Here is a 5,582-nt window from a genome sequence, read left to right on the forward strand (position 1 = left end):
AGTGGTTGAGCATCAACCTATGATCCAGGAGATCGCAGTTCGATTCCTGGTCAGGGCACATGCCCAGGTTGTGAGCTCAGTCCCCAGTGGGGAGCGTGCAAGAGGCAGCCAATCAATGACTCTCCCTCATCAGTGATGCTTCTATCTCTCTCTCCCTCTCTCTGAAATCAACAGAAATATATATTTTATAAAATGAATGGATAAGAAGATATACATATATACATAACAGAGTATTAATCAGCAATTAAAAAAAGAATGAAATCTTGCCATTTGCAACAACATGAATGGACCTTGAGGTACTATGCCAAGTGAAATAAGTTAAAGACAAATACCATATGATTTCACTTACATGTGGAAAATCTAAAAAAAAAGAAAGAGAGGGAAAAGAAACACACAGAGATATAGAGAACAAGCCAAAGGGGAGGGGATGATGGGAATACAAAAAAATAAAAATAAAATTATATAGGTTAAAGACTTAATTGTACAAAAAATAACAATTAGAATACATTTTTTATTCATCTTGAGTTCTTCATAAAAATTAAAGACTAAGCAAAACAGAATTTATTTGTCCTAGTAAAATGAAATATGGCAACAGACAGGCTAGATGCCAACTAATCCTGTTTCCTTTTCCTAGGCATAGAGGAAGACCACATTTCCCATTCTCTCAGGAGTTGCACTGAACCATGTGGCTGGCCAATGGATATGGACAGAAGTGATGTATACCACTACCCGGTCTGGCCATGAATTGCTTCAGTCATCCATTTGCTCTCCCTCTTCCAGAGACCTTGGGGACCATGTGCTGAAGATGACAGCACCACAAAAATGGAAGGTGCCCGGATCCCTGAATCACCACCCAGAGGGGAAAGGCTGAGAATAGCCACCTATCCCACATCAGAGTATGAAATGAGCAAGAAATAAACATTTTAGTAAAGTCATACTTTCACGTATTTCATATATGTGCTTCTGAGTGCTGTTTTGTCCCATGGTTTGCCAACAGAACACTAAATTACCGTAACTTTATAAAAATGTTTGAAATCTGATAGGGCCAAGTTCAGTGTCAAGAGACTTATGAACTCCTCCAAGACAAGAGCAGTTTCTCATTTCTTATCCTGGGGCTTAGTAGGTGCCCAGTAGTCATTTGTAAAACAAATGAATGAAGCCAAAAGCAGAAGTTAGAAAGACCAAAGGAAAAGCAGACAAGAACAGACATTCCCTTCTCCTCTCCAAAGAGAGGTCCCAGGAATGCTAAGGCTGCTCTGGTAGGATATAAGCAAGAAGGCTCAAGTCAGAGTGGGAGGAAGAAGGGAGTTTCAAACTAGACCCCTCTTCTCTGCCTCCCATAAAAGAAAAAAAAAAAAAATGACATAAGGCTTTTGGAACCAAGTGCTAGAGGAGCCTGGAAGCAAAAGCTGAAACTCTGTCAACTCCCCAGCAGTTTATCCTCCCACCTCCAAGCCCCCAAAAAGCTGCCAAGAGCCCCAAGCAGAGAAACAGGCATCCCAGCATGGACCAGCCTCAGCAGCACCACACAGCAATGGGGAAGTAACAGAGTGATTGGGGGGGGAGGGGGGGGGAATAACTATCATAGCTATTTTAAAATTCCACCCTCAAGGCAGGATCCAGTTGCTACAGCAACCCTAGCTCTAACTCTGCTGGGAATCCAGATTACCAGTTTGCTCCCTCTACCTACCTCAGGCAGCCAAGAAGGGTCCTCAGGAGGCCAGAAGCTGCTGCCACTAAGGGGACTACCCCTATGTTCCAACTCCAAAGCAATGACTAACTAGAGAGGCCCGAGGTGATTCTCTCTGTTCAATGTGACTGCCTGATGGTATAGTTTTGTTCCAGGTTAATAATTTTATTATAAATATGAGCTTACTTCTTAGTCAAATTGGCTTACAAAATCTGTTTTGTACTCACTTGGCTCCATCAAAGCACAGAAAGGTAACATTTTCATTCAGTTTCAGGCTGAGCTAATAAAGCAGTTATGAGTCTTTGCTCCACAGGTTCAGACAAACCCCTAATAGACAAGATTGCACTGGAGCTAAGTGGCTGGCCTTGCCCTCTGACATGGATTTGGAAGAGCTTCTGGTGTCTTTAGGAAACCCAAACAAGGGAGAGAGATGGCCACAGAGCCAAAACAACTGCCAGCCAGAGAGACAGCCAAAAGGAGAGAGAGAGGAGAGAGGAGAGAGAAGAGAGAAGAGGGAAGAGGAGAGAGGAGAGAGGAGAGAGAAGAGAGGAGAGAAGAGAAGAGGAGAGAAGAGAGGAGAGAGGAGAGAGGAGAGAGGAGAGAGGAGAGAGGAGAGAGGAGAGAGGAGAGAGGAGAAAGAAGAGAGAAGAGAAGAGGAAAGAGGAGAGAGGAGGGGGGGAGAGGGGAAGAGGGAGAGAGAGAGAGAGAGAGAGAGAGAGAGAGAGAGAGAGAGAGAGAGAGATGCATGCTGTTTTCTGTCACTTCAGTCTGGAGCTAAGGTTCTCAGCTCTGCAAGACTTCTCAAGTAGCCACACTTGGGCTTTATTTTCCACCTTACTTGTGCACTCACCTGTCATTCCATTTGGTAAGCTCAACCTATCTGGTCCACCAAGAGCTTACCTGGTTTCCATCCACAACAGCAGCTGCTCCAGGACATTAAGCAATGCTTGGACGAAGGGCAGAGGACTGGCTAAGGATGGGGGTCTTTGGTGCATATCTCAGGGAAAAACCTGGGGTCACAGTTAGGAGACCCAACTTCAGGTCCAGCCCCTTCATTTACTGACTTTGGACACATCATCACTAAAAGGTGAACTCCATGAGGGCAGGCAGTGTTGCCAATGACTGGTCACTATGGTGCTTAGAATGGTGCTTGGCACATAGATTGTCAATAAATGTTTCTAAAATGAATGATCTCTGCCTTGATGCCCTCATTTATAAAAATGGATAGGTAAGAATTGTCTCTTTCCATTAGGGGTTTTGTGAGGCTCTAACAAAGTATGGACGGATGTCTGTTTTAAATGTTTAGGGAAAGGCTATTTACCTAATAAGCAAATGTAAACCATCAAGATTGTTACCCAACCCAACTCAGATAACAGACAAGGTACTTCAGAGGTCAGGGCTTCACTCATTTCCTTAGAGCTCTTAAAGAAATGATTACAGTTAAATGCCTTCTGGGTCCCAGGTGCTGGAGCTGTACTGCAGGTTGCCTATCCAATATCCATTCCACCAGCATTCCTTACAAACAGACCCTGCTTTTGTTTGAGCAACAATGTGCCCCACCCCTGCCTCCTTACAGCTACTGTTGCTTGTACCACCCAGCTGTAGTCAATCACATAGAACTGCAAGTCCAAAGGTGGAACTTCCGGGAAAATTGTTTAAAAGATCTTTGCCTTTTCCTCCTCTTCCTTGGAATACAGTGAGAGGCCTAAAAGTGTACCACTATATCTTGCAACTGAACAAACATACACGCTAAGGATGGTGGGCAAGCACCTGAGTCCTAGATGAAACCCTGAGCTACTTCCCCAGCCTGAAATGCCTATCTCTGAACTTCCTGTTGTTTAGGAAAATAACCACCTATTTGTTCAAGCACTATAGTCAGATTTCTGTAATAAGCAGCTGAACAAAATCCTAAATGACACAATACTGTACTTAAAATAGCTCATTTATGAAATACACATTGCCAATTTTACAGATGAGAACATGGAAGCTATAAGTGAAGGAAACTGTCCAAGGCCATATGGCTGAGTGACAGACCTGGGATTTGATTCCAGGCCTGTCTGACTCCAAGACCGTAGTCTTTCACTTTTGCCATACTCCCCAAGGGAGAAAAAAGGAACAAAAGTCATGTTTCTCTCTAAGGACCCTGCAGGAGGATTTAGAGGGTTTGTAATCCTACCAAGTGCCAAGCAGGTAGGTGTGGGGATATAAGAGTGAATCAATATGAACAAAGTCCGAGGAGCTTATTTTAGAAGACATAGAATAAGGAGTAAATACAAGTCAGGGGGTGATAAGGAATAGGGAAAATTAAGCAGGATGAGGAATTTTCTTTTTTTTTAATCTATCTTTATTGATTTCAGAGAGAGGAAAGGAAAGGAAGAGAGAGAGATAGAAACATCAACGATGAGTCATTGACCGGCTGCCTCCTGCACACCCCCGGCTGGGGATCGAGCCCGCAACCCGGGCATGCGCCCTGACCGGGAATCAAACCTCGATCTCCTGGATCCTAGGTTGATGCTCAACCGCTGAGCCACGCCTGGCTGGGCAGGATAAGAAATTTTTTAATAGGAAGTTGAAGGAGTCTATGAGGTGACATATCCACCATTTTCTCCCCCATCTTTAAGTGATGATGAGAAAGAGAAAATAAAAGGATCAAGCAAGCCTTGTGGATATTGGAAATGAGGCAGACGGAAGGGCAAGTGCAGAGCCCCAGAGGCAGCAGTGTGTTTGGTGGACCGGCAGGCAGCCAGTGTGGCTGGTATGAAATGATTGAAGGGAAAGTGGTAGAACAGGATTTGTGCTGTGGTAAGGAATTTGGGCTTTTAATCTGAGTGAGACAAGAAGTCACAGGAGGGTTTTGTTCAGAGAACAGATCAAACTTATGATTTGACTTCTAGGCCAATGAGGGGAGAAGAACAAGGAGGGAGGGTAGAGGTGAGACAGGGAGGCCAGATAAGAGGATGCTGAAACAATCCAGGCAAGAGAAGCCAGGAGCCTGGACCAGACTGGTGTTCAAAGTTGGAAAGTGCTCATACACTGAATCCATTTTGAAGGCAAAGCTGACAGGATTTGTTGATGGACTAGACGTGGGAAATGGGAGAGAAAGTGAAGACAAGCATGAGTCCAAGCCTTCAGCTAAACAAGGAGCTGCTATTGTCTGAAGTGGGGAGGACTGCAGCTGGACCTAGATTATTTGGGTGCTAGAGTAGGATCAGGTTGCATTTAGTTTTGGACAGGTTTAAGCTCTGGTACTTACAGAGTGAGCACTACCTCCTCCATGATATATATTCTTCATTCAGCCTCCAAGACACCAACCTCTCAAGTTCCCTCCTATTTCACTGGCCACTTTCTCAACCTCCTTTGCTCCCTCTACTCTAAATGACTACCAGGTATCTAAACAGAGGTGTCAAGAAGTCAGATATAGCCAAGTACAGAGTATTTTGAGAAGAGGGGGGGGAGCAATCAGCTTGTGTCACAGCAAATGACAGCTGTAGAAAGATAAGGGTAAGAACCGACAAGGGGATTTGGCAAATGCAAGGTCACGGGTGACACAGATCATGGAAAAATGGAATTGGATTACTCCTAGTGGGAAGAATAAAGGAAACACATACTGTCTAGAATCATTGTAGGAAAAGCTCCTTCCTTTAGAACAAACCATAGGCAAGATCCTTTTTCTTCTCCGTATCAGGGAAGTTGCTAAGTATATGCCAAAGCCTGGGCGTAACTCATTCCTAAATAGACAAGGTGAGAGGGAGTAAAGGTGAAAAAGGAGACATCAATTCCTTCTGGGAGTGAAATGCCACCAATCTCTTTGCCTGAAGGTCACCCACACCACTCACTCACTAGCCTTGCCCCACAGGACTTTTAAGTATATTCCAGATAGAGCTTCACAAGA

The sequence above is a fragment of the Miniopterus natalensis genome, chromosome 2, assembly GCF_054644295.1.
Source record: "Miniopterus natalensis isolate mMinNat1 chromosome 2, mMinNat1.hap1, whole genome shotgun sequence".
NCBI classification, from domain to species: domain Eukaryota; kingdom Metazoa; phylum Chordata; class Mammalia; order Chiroptera; family Miniopteridae; genus Miniopterus; species Miniopterus natalensis.